The 14,693-nt window shown below is 37.6% G+C and overlaps 1 long non-coding RNA gene across 1 annotated transcript in view; it reads right to left on the bottom strand.

Moving 5' to 3' along the window:
• Positions 1-2,494: 2,494 nt before the first annotated feature.
• LOC112624475 overlaps positions 2,495-14,693 on the bottom strand; it is a 62,557-nt gene continuing 50,358 nt past the window's right edge. The window contains exons 2-5 of the long non-coding RNA XR_003119401.1: positions 13,777-14,098; positions 12,009-12,157; positions 6,239-6,352; positions 2,495-3,025 (exon numbers count right to left, since the gene is read on the bottom strand). This is a non-coding gene — a long non-coding RNA (uncharacterized LOC112624475). The remainder of the gene's footprint in view (positions 3,026-6,238; positions 6,353-12,008; positions 12,158-13,776; positions 14,099-14,693) is intronic.

Raw genomic sequence — 14,693 nt, 5'->3', positions numbered from 1 at the left:
GTTCTGCTTTTCTCTTTTTGTCAGTTTTTCTCGTGGTGACTGTGGTAACAAAAAAAAGCCTTAGATCCATAGTGATAAGAGAAAGTGGTTATTTTTCTTTCTTGGCAGTCAACATGAAGATTTACATTAAGAATCCACTAATAAGCATTTTTATTAGCATGTAATGAAACTCCTTTGTAATGGTGTTTGGGACAGAACTAGCTCTCACTGAGACATTCACCCATTCATTTGACCAACATTTTTCTCTCACCTACAATATACCAAATAATTATTGGGCACTGGTGGTACAAAACTAGGAAGGCATAGTCCAGGTCCTTGAATGTACACAGAGGCCTGTTGTATAGGCAACAAATTTCCTATGAGCTGGCATTTTATGGTTGGTTAATATTATTAATCATATTTCATTGATCATATAATCATTTTGTAATCATTTAATAAATGTGTATGTTCTTTTTTTTTTTTTCTTTTTTGAGACAGAGTCTCGCTCTTGCTCTGTCACCCAGGCTAAAGTGCAGTGGCACAATCTCAGCTCACTGTAACCTCCGCCTCCTAGGTTCAAGCAATTTTCCTGCCTCAGCCTCCCAAGTAGCTGGGACTACAGGCGTGCACCATCACACCTGACTAATTTTTGTATTTTTTAGTAGAAATGGTATTTTGCAATGTTGGCCAGGCTGGTCTTGAACTCCTGACCTCAAGGGATCTGCCTGCCTCAGCCTCCCAAAGTGCTGGGATTACAGGCTTGAGCCACTGTACCCAGCCTCTATGTTCCTTCTAAGTACCCAGAACTATGCCACACAGAAAACAGTGTGTAAAAACAGACATAGCCTCTCTTCTTAAAGATCATGCAGTTTAGGTGGAATACAGGGGGGCTGAAATAGTCAGTTTCCTAAATAGTTTCCATTCTTCTTTCTTCCCCCCTAAAAGACTAATTCTTGTCTAGGGAACAATATGTCCAGGCCAGAAAATAAATGATGATTAGTCTAAACCCATGGTTCCCAAACTGTGTGCCCAGCCCTCAAAGGTGTTAAAGTAAACTCACTGGGGAGGCTATAATATATTCAAATTTTCAAGGGAAATAGGGACTCAACCTCTGCCAGACAGCATGCCCACTGTTAGCTTTTATCTTGGGGTGATTCACAGTTTCCATGTTAGACTATGCTACATTTCTTTAGAATATTATGTCACTGTAAAGCTGGGTTTTCAGGAGTTGCTGTGATTAAAAGCAAGCACTGCCTGGCAAGACATAAGGGTGGCACCATCCTGAGTCCAAGGTTTGAGAAGTTGTAGAGTGCCCCACAGGTATATATAACCCAGTAGTAACTGTGGTTATCTAAGAATGACCAAGGTATTACTTTTCTTTCAACTTATGTATCATAGTTCAAATGGTAATTAAATTGTAAATGAAGCTTTTATGTATTTTTTTGGTACCATGAAAAAAATTATTAAGAACCCAAGGGAGCTGTGAACCAAGAAAGTTTGTGAAACTTTGGTCAAAGCCAATCATGTCAATCCTGTTTCCTGCTTCCCCAGCTTCCTTAAATCTAGGGTAACTATATGCTGAATTATGGCCTAAGCAGAAATCTGCTGCATACAGTTTTCATAATGGTATGCTGCCATAGACAGTGATTCATCTGATGGAATCACTCAGTGGGGCAGGGGAGGAGGGTCTGAGAGAGCATTTGCTTTCCTGATAAGAGAGCAATGGCAAAGACTGTTACTTGTCTTTCAATAGTCCAATTCCTTTAGAATCTTCGAAGTTTCAGCTAAAGGCCACATATTCCGGCCTCCTTTCCTACTACCTGGGACAAACTGATTACGCTCTGGCCAAAGGTACATGAGCAGAAATGATGCATCGAAATTCTGGGTCATATTCTTAAAAGGAATGGGCATGCCTCTACTTCTTTTCCCTTTTTAAGTAAAGCCCAGAGAATTTAAATAATTAGCCTTAAATACCCATAGCAGAACTGAGATAAGCATGTCAGATCGCCTTATTTCTAAACCACTGCTCTTCTTATATACTACACTCATTCAGGTCTTGGAAATAGCTGTACTGTAATTCTATATTCAATATGCTAACATGATAAGTTCTCTTTGATATGATGGCATGTTGTTGATTCAAAATGATGATGTGAGAAGTTGGCATTGTTATGATGATAGACCATAGTGTTTTTGTTAAGAAACAAGATTTAGTTAGTGGGCCATTTGAGTTTCTTAACCTGTATAGCTAAGAAGTAACTCGTGGTATATTTCTTCTTCAAGAGGCAGGTCATGTGAGACTTGGACAGTTCTATGACTAGGAATTGCAGAAAGGTAGAGCATTAGCCATCAATCTGTGAATAAGGGTTTCTATTAGGGTAAGAATGTGAAAAACATTGCTTTTTATGCTATAAGATGCAGGGAGTTCTTGCTTTACACTAAACAGCTCAAATAAACATGACATATAGAAACATAAAAACAAATGAACACTTAAGGACAGACATAAATGATAAAATTATAAAATAGCAAAAGATTTTATAAACAGATTAGCAAGGACTGAAAAATCACATCTGAGATAGTTTACTTGGTAACTACGTTGTTGGGAGCTTTGTAAGAAAAACAGTTAAAGGAATTTTAAAACATAATACATTTTTATTTCTTTAAAAATATGTGACAAAATTTCTTCTACCATCTGCCATGCTCAGATTTATACCATATTATAAAGTTATTTAATTCCCTAAAGTACAAAAAAGAATGGCTGAATCTCCAAAGAGTTGATAAAGACTGAAGATGTTTATAAGGCATGTTTATGTGTGCTATTTCAAGCCATCTACAAGACTTGAGATAGGAATGTTTAGTGTTTGCAAAGCCATAGTCACTGAGCCAGACTTTGTAGTGATCCAGAGATCCTTCCATTTCACAGACCTGTCCTTAACGGCTTCTCCCAAAAAAGATTCACAACTTTATCTGTTGGCTGTGGCAGTATGAGAGGATCTTCCTTCAGTACATATACTACAGCTACACTGGAGTAGCCACCCTTAGGAAGTACCTAGGAGAAAAAATAGAGGAAGATGATGATCACTAACATTTTCTAAGAGTTACACTTTTAATATGATTTCCTATTAAAATTAGGTCTCTTATGTCATGTGGATGACTACTTCATGTAACTAATTTTATTTTTGCACACAAGGTTGAAAGTGAATGTATGGTGAATTTATCTAACAGCCAGCTGAAAAACAGGGGCATCCTGCCTATATCTGTATAAGGTAACATATGAAGAAAATACAAATGAGATTCAATGAACTCAATGTAGAAAAACAAACAAATATGTGTTTATTAATAATATTAGTGATTCCTTTCTGAAAATGGCTTTGTATAAGTACCTTAATTCTCATAAGTGTGAAGCAATCCCACTGGAATGAAAAGAAGTTCTGAGTGGAGAATTGAAGAGCAATTCAGTAACTGGACTAAATGTCAAAAGTACTAAGAAGCTGGAGATGTGATCTGCTGAATCCTACCACTAATTTTCTGCTCTGTCTTCTATTCCCATTCTCCTTCCAAACCTGTGAATAGATCTAGACATACTAACACTTCCTACATTTTTTTTGAGTCTCACTCTGTTGCCCAGGTTGGAGTGCAGTGGTGCAATCTCAGCTCACTGCAACCTCTGCCTCCCAGGCTCAAGTGATTTTCCTGCCTCAGCCTCCTGAGTTGCTGGGATTACAGACACGTGCCACGATGCCCAGCTAATTTTTGTATTTTTAGTGGAGACAGGGTTTCCCCAGGTTAGCCAGGCTGGTCTCAAACTCTTGACCTCAGGTGATCTGCCGGCCTCCGCCTCCCAAAGTGCTGGGATTACTGGCATGAGCCACCATGCCCGGCCATACTAACACTTCCTACATTTTGAAAGAGAGAGAGGACTCTAGAAAATTGGCCTCATTCATTAATTCCAAAAATTGTTGTTTTGTAGCGTGTAGTTTGCTGTTTGGTTTTGGAGCCTTTCTTTATGCTGCTAAAATGTCATGTATTCTGTGGCATTCAGCATTCAGTGTCTGTCAAGTGATATATAAGATGAATTCATAAATAAAAAGCCCTGATCAAAGATTAAAGAAAGAAATAAGAATAGCAACAAAGACTTCTTTGTGAACATTTACCCATATTATTAATAATAATATAATTGTTAACCCATAATAAGCACCCAGGGAAACTATAATTGGTATAAAAATAAGATAATTATATAAACAACTATAAAATATGACAGAATGTAGGAAGTGAGAAAGCATTACAAGATTTAATGAGAAATGGGATGGAGGGCTCACTGACTAAAAAGCACTACCCTTCTAGCTGGCTAGGTCAACTCTATCACCATCCTTTTCTTCAAATTCATCACGGTCTCCAAGCACTCTATTTCTCCAATTTCTCCCTCTTTTAATTTATCCTTGCCCCTTACTTTAGTTCCAGTACATCTTCAAGCCCATGGGTCATCAATCCCTCTTTTGCTAATATCTCAATTTCCCCTGTTGCATTATTCATATCACACAGCATCTGGCTTTCCACAGTGACCTTCTCTCAGTTCTTCAAATGTTCCTTCTTCACTCCCACCTCAGGGCCTTTGCATATGTTGTTCCCTCTGCCTAGGACACTCTTTCATTTCCTTGCATTCCCTTAATCTGCTCCCACTTCACTTAGCTGGACTCTTCATTCTTCAGATCTTTGTGTAAACCTCACATCAGGGAAGACATTCTTGACCCCCAGCCTAAGGTGTAGCCTTCTAAACATGCTGCACAGACCCCGGAGAACACATGAAACTTGAAATTAGTTATCAACGCCACTTTTGTGTTGGATTATAACCTCCATTAGAGTGGGTAATAATTCTGCCCTAGTTATTACTCAATCCTCAGCGCTGGTTTATCGCTTGATGTACACCAGGCATTTGATAAACATCTGTGCCATAAATGAAACAATGAAAGGAGAGGGAGACCCCACACATTCAGCTGGGATGATCAAGGAAGGATTTATGGAGGAGAAGGAGGCCTGTGCGACAGGCTTTGGGCAATGAACACAGTAGTGACAAGCAGTGGGAATAATTGGTGCTGAGGCCTGGAGACAAGCGAGTCGGTGGATGCTCAGGGAAGAGTGGAAGGTTCATTTTGGCTGTAAAGGATGGACCATTCAGGAGAGTAAAGGAATATATTGGGCTGGAAAAGAAGGTAAGCATAATATGGGGAAGGCAGGCCTGTTTTGGAAATCAATACTTAATTTTGTAGCCGATGCAGAGACAATGAAGGAATACAGTTCATAGGTCAAACAAAAGAGGAAAGAGAATGTATATAGAAAACTCATTCTTGAACTCACAGTGATACTACAGGCAAGAAAAAATGGCAAAAGCCTAAAATGGACTGCTGACTGCATGAAATAAACAGAAAAGAAAAGAAGTGATAGAAAGAATTACATGTTTAGGATGGATTGTATAAAGAATAAAATATTTAACTAAAATATTTGGGGGGAGGCAGGAAAAGAGATAAACCAGCATGCCTCTTGAGGTTCCTGTAAGAGTAACTAGAAAGAATGGAATAATCTAGATGTATACATGGTGAAGGGAAGGAAATAATCATTTTATTTTGTAACACTATTGTGCTAGATTTTTAACATTTTAGCTAGAATATAGTAATATTGGGGTAAACACTGTAAATCTGTGGCTGAAGATCAATGCAGAATTTCTGCTCTAATGAGATATTATATTTACATTTCTGGTAATATCCTTAGTCTGTTCACATGCTTGTGCAATATAAAAGTATGTTTAAAAAAAAAGACTGCTTCAAGCCATGAATAAACAATGTGTGTTTTCCTGGAGAAATAATTGTACAGAAAATTTGAGGCAATAATCGCCAACCCACTTAACCCCCTCCTCCAACTTAAAAGTATTTTTATATTAAAACAAACAGAAATGTATTGTGGAAGAGAATACAAGATTCACATGGATTTTTAGATAACATTCAAATTCCAAGAGATTTTGTACTTGGCAAACTGCTTTAGGGTCTACCTTCCTTGCCTCAATCTCTTACCCTTCAGTTCAAGTTTATTTTGCTAAGAAAATTATCTAAATAGCCTGTCCACATCTATATTGCTAGCAAGTGGCAGGGCAAAGCAAATTTTAAATCAGATCCCTCCAGAGCCTGTGCTCTAAACCACTAGAGTAGACACTATCCAATAATTTAATGGTCTTTTAATTTTAGTTAATATTATATTTAGCATTACTTACCAAGTAAATGACAACATAAGGCCAAATGCAGGCCGCAGGTATTTTTCAATAATGAATAAGCAGGGGCTCCAAGAAGACAGCCAGAGAAAGTGATTGTTCACAGTGCTTGAGAGGCTGAAGATGGGATTATTGCAGAGAGAAAAAGGTTACAGTGGTTTCCTTAGTCCTCTACTCACAAATTAAATGGTTATGTTACATATTCTTTTAAGACACAAGCCATCCTCCAAACCTTTAAAAAACAGAGAGCCTACAGCATTTTCCTGTTCAAAACCTTGAAAGCACAGTTTAGAAAGTCCTTCACAATCTGGCTCTAAACTACCCTCCAGCAACTAATCCCCATAGAAACTCAGCTCCAAATACATCAGACTATTTATTTATTAATTAGTTAATACAATTAAAAGTCTTCTTGAAAAGGCAACCTTAAGGTAAAGACTTTAGGATAAGAAAGAGTTGTACAGATTAAAGGAATGAAACAGGGTTGGGAGAAAGAGAATTCCCTGCAAGAACATGCAGAAACAACATCCCATAGGAAGAAAGAGCGAGGCCACCGACAAAAGTTCATTCAGGGAAGATGGTAGGGGTGAAGCTGCAAAGGCAGGTAGGCAGAAGCCAGAAAGAGCACTTCTGAAGGCCCATGCTCCAGTGGGCTTTCCTTCTAGGGAAATGGAAAATCAACAAAAGGTTTTAAGAAAGGAGCGGCATGCTCAGATCCGATCTGTGCTTAAGAAAGTTCACTCTAGATACCCCTTGGAAATGATATTAACACACGTTGTGTACCACCATTACTACTTCCAGATGTATGCCCTCCACTGACTTTTACAAGTAAATGTGGAAACTGACTAAGGGGTTTACCTAAGAAAACTGGTTTTGCACTCTCAGGTTTCAAAATATAGTGATGAAAAGCACAAACGCTTTCCTCTTAAAATCTCGGAGTGCATGTTAGAGTATTTTTTAAACTTTGGTAACTGTAAGAAGCAAATTACTTTAGAGTACTCCATTTTAAAAACGTTGCATAATACATGAAATGTGAGATTACAGCATTACCGATCCACTTTATAATGTTTTTTAAAATGTACTTATTTAAATACAGAAATATGATCAATGAATACAGAATTATATAATCACCAAGAGAACTTACTAGAGTTTTCATAATGGTCTCTTGGCTCTTCTTCTGCTGATATTGGCGCCAAAGAAATTAGGTTATAACTATTGTTTCTTTTTGTGGCTGAAGAGACATTTCCAAGTACAGAATGAATGGAGTTCATTCAGAAGCCTTGCAAATGGGCTGTGGCCCCTTTTTTAATGCATAATAGGCCCAGCAAGGATATTTAGGACAAAACCAAGTTTTACTTTTAACCAGTTGACAATCTTCACATTTTAAAGGAGCTCCACACGCTAGATTTACTTAGGCTTATCTGTTCTTTCATCACAATTTCTATAGAAGAATATTAAGGATGCCAGAGTCACCCACTTAGGGAAGACGGTTTTTTTAAAAATAACAAGATAAATCATATGTTGCTTAAAACCTAAATTACAGAGAACATAGGAATTTCCAGTAGACTAAACTCGTCACAGTGACATGAAACAATAATATTTGAGAAAAAAAAAAAGAGAGAAAAAGAGCTTAGTGGAGAAGCAAGTCACTGGGAAAGGGAAAAAGCTTAAAAGTCATGCGTATTTAAAGAAAACTAATGTTTTGTCATTGTTTCAGCCACATCTGAATACACTACAGTTTAATGTACTTAAAAAAAAAATTTACAGGCAAAACATACAACAGTTGGGAGACAAAGTGGTTGTAACCCACTTCCTCCACACCCTCTTGACACTTAACATTGATACCTTGTGTGGTCTTTGGCTTATGCAGTATCCTGTCTCATTATGACTGGACTATTAAGAATCAAGTAACTGTCCCTGGGCGTGGTGACAGGTGCCTGAAGTCCCAGCTACTCAGGAGGCTGGGGCTGGAGAATCCCTTGAGCTCAGGGGCTCGAATCTAGTCTGGACAACATAGTGATACCTCCGTCTCTAGAAAACAAACAACAACCAAAAAAACCGAGACCCAAACACACAAAAGAATCCAAAATCAAATAACGGTCATCAACAATACAATATCCAACTGTAGTTCCTTTTTTTTTTTAAATGCACAGAACAACCTTCTGAAGGTGCCAAATTTAAAGATGGTAAAGTAACAGAGAAGTACACTGTAACCTAATGCTATGGCTTCAGAATAACCCAGTCAAAAGATTTTCAACATGAAAGGAAAGGAATTTAAATTAGTTGCCCTCGAGTTCAATTTTGAAAGATTCTGTATTTTTTTTCCTACTTTGGCAAGGAATACAAATATATTCCTATATTGGTCCAGAGGTGTAGCTCTTCTTCTCAAAGTAATTTGCAGGTTGGACTACAAAGGAGATACAGTAACCCAGTGAAAATAGAAGCAAGACAGGTTCTTGGCATCTGCTTATGCTGCTGCCTCTATTTCTGCCCACACTGGCTCAGGCCAAACAGGGCAGCATCCAGTGGACGGCTAAGGGACCTGTGTCCTCCACACTTCGCTCACCAGCAGGGAGTCATTATTACTCCTTCACATTGGGTACTTTTGAAGCACTTCATAGAAGCTCTTCTTAATGGAAATATTGAGGATTAAAGAACAATTCTGAGACTGAATCATTCTGTAGGGAAAAAACACAACTGTCTGAGTCAGGGGAAACCATCTCTGACAGAAGTTTTGCTAAGAGAAGACAGCTCCTCTTTTACATGCTTCTCAAGGGCTAAAGGCTGCAGAGAGATATTGCTAATTGATTCCTTCATGTTTTCATTCGGCAAATATTTATCAAACATATCTAGAGCCATATTTGATAAGTATTGTTTAGTTACTGTGTGTATATTCTAAGCATTTTATTATATAATAATATATACTGTGGAAGTAATAGTATTTAGCTCACTGGGTTGTGAAGAGTATCTAACTCAGTGAGTTGTGAGATAATAAACATAAAGTGCTCATAAACCATAATCCTGGTGCATTGCAATTGCTCAGCAAATGGTCATTCATATTATTGCTGTTATGGAAGCAGCTGATGTAAAGCTTTGTTTCTTGGTCTAGAAAGAAGTTGCCTTTAATGGAGATATCCAAGGCTAAATAGTAACACTGACATTTGAATAGGATCTGGAAAAAAAGAGAAATTTTTGACTCAAAGGGATTTATAAGGTTTTGAAAAACCCTAAAACTTAAGATTTCTTGTATGCTGTGGAATTTCTGGAGTTTGTGAAGAGACCTGCACTTTCAAGAATTTAGGCTTCGATGTTGAATTGGGAAATTTGAATCCTGGCTCCATTACTTTTTATTTCTATACTTTAGCTCTCTTATGTGTAAAATGAGGCTAATAATTCTACCTATCCCTCAGAGCTTTTGAGAGAACAATACATGTAAATGCTTAAAATAGTGATTGGTACTTAGCTAGACATATCTCAAATCACTACCATCATGATCACCAAATGGCAGAATTGACAAGTGGGATTTGTGTCTTGTTGCCTCAGATTATCTTTGATTTTCTGTACTCTTTGATGTCTAAGATAATTTTGATTCCTATTATTCTATAGCTAAATACTCTAACATGAAGCAATTACTATCCTTTCTGTTTATAAATTGGAAGGATATCTTACAACACAATATTGCAAGGAAAATAACCACACATTGGTAGGTTCAAGGAAAAGAAGAGGAGAAACCATTAGGAAATGAAGCCACCTTGTCCATCTTAGGGGATGCTCACTCCTATCCTTCATTTTGTTTCTTTCAGCTCTCAGTTTTCCCTGCTTCTCCACGGCGCCTCCAGTCTTAGTCTACATCATATTTAAGCCAAAAGTCACTCATAACATTTGTTTGTTTGTTTGGCCTCTAAATTTACATTCTTGAGAGACTCCTGGTGGCTTAGTTTGCCCTCTAATAGATTGCTATGGTAACACTTGTTTCCGTTTGTCTACCACTCTCCCTGCATCCTCTTAACTCCAATTTCTGATTACAAAAAAAAAAAAAAAAAAAAAAAAGGAACCACCTGTTTCCTGAGCACAGAGTTACATTATTGAATCCAGTTGGCTTACACAGATCCTTAGAATTTGAGTCTTAAGTGGAGGTGCCTTGGGGTGCTCTGGGTCAAAGAGTTCATGAGTTCTCAATGCTCGAGTCCTCAGAATTGTCCTGGTTTCTAACCTCCTGAAGCTTGCTTGTTCAGTGATACCTTCGATTCTGTGAGCTACTCTAACAATTTTCGTATTTAAGATGGTCTCTGTTGCATACGCACCGTTCTGCTTTCTGCAACCAAAAAACAAACAAACAAACAAACAAACAAATAAAACCTATGTGGCTGAGTTCCCTTGGGGTAATTTAATCAGCTGTGGTCAAGTAGGGGCTCATTCAAGACAAATTAATCTGGAGGAGATGTTAAGGGTGGTAATTTGATATATCCATAACAGGGGAAAATGGTGGTTATAAGAAAAGAATCAGACTTGTGCCTACATCTACTACAGTCTTAGCAGAATAAAACAAACCCCATTTAATTAAATTCCATTTAAGTCAATAGGCATTACAATGAGGCATTCACTAGACAAGCACTCAGGGGATATTTAGATAGGTAAGGCTAAAATTTCACTCTCAAGTAATGGCTAGTCTGGGGGAAGACTACATGTACACATATAAGTATAATACAAGGCAAGATATGCTGACTACTGTGATAAGATAAAAACATGGAGGAAAGAACAATTAATTTGGGTTATGGCATTAGCCAAACAGATCAGCCTACTGAAAGATTCAAATAGCATGTTGCAAGTCACCGATACAAAGGAGAGAAGGAGCCCTTTTAAAGAGTTGTGGCATTTTGAGATCTTGAGTAACATACAAATGGAGAAAGACTCCTCAGGTTTGTAGGCACTCCGGAAATATTGCTTTCTCACTTTTTACCTCATTTAAGTACAGGTCTAAGTAAAGGTCTGTAGAGGCAAAAATCCTTTCTTACCAACAAGGGAGTCCTTCCCTAACCCTAGTCCTGGGCTGGTAGGAAGTATCCCTATTCAGTGTCCCATTTCCTCACCAAGGTTGTTTTCCATTCCTGAGTTAGTTCAACAAGGGGAAAATCTGGATTAATGGCCCCCACGTCTTTGAAGTGAAGAAATGTACGTCATTTTTCTCAGATCTTAAATCTGGTGACTCAGCACAAATTCTAGCCTCGCATGTATCCCTCAATCAGACTGAGTATCCATTGCATGAACAATGACCCACGGACACCAGTGTAACCCCTGCCTCCTCACCTCCTGCACTGGCCCTGCAGAACTAAGACTCTGCCTTTTATGTAGCCCTTTTGCCTGAGAACAAGTTATCCTAATTCTTGGCAGTCTTCTCTCTGGTTATAACAGTGGAGTCTCTACCATGTGTTTTAAACCCTAGTTCAACAAGCAATTCTGTTAGAACCCGACTAATATCTTCCTTACAATGGAGCAGGGTTGGCAAACTTCTTTAAAGAGCCAGATAGCATATATTCTAGGCTTTGAGGGCCAGAAGGTTTCTGTCACAAGTATTCTGGCATTTTAAGTCCTAAAGCAGCCATAGACCACACTTAAATGAATGGGTGGAGCTGTATTCTAACAAAACTTCACTTATAAAAAGAGGCAATGATTTGGTCCTTGAGTATAGTTTGAAGACCCCCTGCTTTTGAGCATCACTGTTCATCCATTCAGAATTCCTTATTACCATGACCCATCTATTTGCAAGAAAGCTCACCTTAATCTTTCCCAATCCTCCTTTATTTGCAAAGGCATAGGCTTGCCCATCTCACAGTTAACAATATTCAAGATGTCCATGTACCTTACTTCAGTTCCTGGTATACTCCAGAGCCCACGCGAACATTTATGTGTACCCTATCATTCCATCTAGAGCCAAAGTAAAAAAAAAGAGAAGCCAGAAGTAGTGGTATGTATATAGTTATCAGCAGTTTGAGGGGAAAAAAAAAAAAGAAAATAACCTAGCCTAAAAGAAGTAATTGTTGCTTCTGGAACAAGAGGAAAGGAGAAAAGTTATAAGACAACATCTGTTATATTCTGCAGGGAGCAGAGATACCTTGGCCAAAAGTAAAGAAAATTGTAACTCTTTAGACAATGAGAAGAAAACTGAGGTTCATAAAAGTTAAATGAGAGTTCCACATAGGCCTATTAAGGAATTCCTGCTAATTATATTCATCTTGAAGCAAAGGTAGAAGATGTATTGCAATATCCCAAATTGGAAATCTAAATATATTTTCTGAATAAAGTTGTTAAATAGAGTGATTTTTAAAAATGTAGTAGTAGGTTTAATAGGAATTTGTAAGTGGCACAAAACACAATAATAACTGCTATTTAGTTAAGTGACAGTGTAGTGGACATTTTTTTTTCCTGATTTTACCATCTAATATTCATTCCCTTTCTTTTGGTAACACTATCAACAATTTTCTTTGGACAACCATGCTTCCTGTGCCTTTGGTCCCCCTGCTTTGGATTGAGCTGAAACAATCCGATTCCAGGGACAGACATGTGATCTAACAAACTATTGAACCCCCCTGAATTTACAGTTGTTTTAGGAATAGAAACATGCAAGTTTATCTCATCAAAGTGAGGCCAAGACTTCTATAGATATTTCTGGGGAGAGTTGCTCTTTTTTATGTTATATTAGAAACTGGCAAGATGTGTAAGTTTAGAGTTGCTAAAGGATGACATTAGGAAATAACTTCTTTGAGAGTTAAAGCAAGTATTAAGAAAAATAGGCTGGAGAAATGCAGAGACCAAGTCCTGAGAATATTGTTTGAACCCTTAATATTTCAGTAATGAGTTAATTTTTTTAGCCAATTTCTTTTATCATTCTCTTCCTCCTTCCATTATTCTCTTCTTCCATCCCTCCCTCTTTCCTTCCCTTTTATCCCTGCAACTGAGAGTTGTAAAAGAAAGTAAAATAATACAACTTATTTTATGTGAGTATATATAGCTTTTCCTTAACTCACAAAACAATCCTATGGGTGATTATAATTACTCGGTCAACTGAGGAATTGCACAGTATGCCGCTGGTCATGCTATGCATAGTATGCGATTCCTCAGTTGACTTCAAAGCTACGATTCAACCTCAGGCCAGTATGACTCAAAACAGGTGATCTTCACCATACTCCCTGCCCTCAGGTAAAAAGGCTTCTAAGGGAACTAAGCTTCTAGGTCTCAGCAATTCATAGCTACTTCTAATTTAGGGGCCATCTCTATACTAGGGGCATAATGTGATGATAATAGATCAACTTTGGCAAGTGATGTGAAAATAAATGTACTTTTGAAAATGCAGTGACTTCTTGACAGGTGCCCTTTAGAATACTGGTGAATGGCTGTTATAGAAAAGTCATTTCTGAAAGGTATTATTGTAAGGCAAACTGCATTTTCCACTTTTATCCCATACCTAATGTCAGGGATATGTTCTAAGAGAAAACTTTTATTCTCATTCATTCTGCAACAAACATGTAGAGACATTTAGAGCTCACCAGGCACTGGAGAAATGTATTGGGCTGCCTAGAACAACAATTTAGACCAACGTTTGCATGTTTCCATCCCAGAAACGTTTGTAGGCCCAGGGTGGTTCAATATTTTGATTGTCCAAACCTGGATCATCTACCTATCCCTGGAATTAGGGATGGTTTCAGTTCAATCCAAAGGACAGGAAGGCCATTTTAGATTGATAAGCCATCTTATGTTCCCGGTATCTGTCTGAAATAATTATATCCTGAGAGTTCTCACAGTGTGAAGCTTTCTTCTACATGTAAAATTTCACAGGGAACCATGTTTTTCAAACAAAGGCATAAGAACCTGAGAGACAGTACAGCATAGTGATTAACAGGGCTGGCACTGAAGTTCAAGTCCAATCTCTTCTCAGCTGCATGACGTTGAGAGAGTTTTATTTAACGTCTCTGTGCTTCTTCATTTTCCTTGTCTGTAAAATGGGAATGATAATAATCGTACCATTATTGTTAGTTCCCCATCCTCCCCTAAGGTTCTCAACTAAATGAACTACTGACTTGCTATCTAACTTTTAATTTGAATATTAATAGATTATATTCACTTATATTGTGAATAAGTGAACATGTTTCACTTATTTCTCTTATCTCTGTCACAATCTTTTATGCACACACGCAAATATGCTACATAAATTAGCTCTAAAAATGAGCAACTTGTAATACATGCCCAGCATTGTAATGTAAGTTAAGTGATATTTTATTAGGGAGCAACTAATGATTTTTATCATATAAAATAAATAAGGAAATTTATCAAGATAGTTTTCATCATAAAATATATTTTTAAATACCTTTCTTCCTAAAGTTTCTATTAAGTTTGACCTAGCTATATGACTTACATAAATTATATTGGCAAAACTGAAGCTAATTATCTGAAACCATTTAAAGTA

The sequence above is a fragment of the Theropithecus gelada genome, chromosome 1, assembly GCF_003255815.1.
Source record: "Theropithecus gelada isolate Dixy chromosome 1, Tgel_1.0, whole genome shotgun sequence".
NCBI lineage: Eukaryota > Metazoa > Chordata > Mammalia > Primates > Cercopithecidae > Theropithecus > Theropithecus gelada.
Note: the sequence above shows the minus strand (reverse complement) of the source record. Positions and strands in the feature narration are given on the sequence as shown.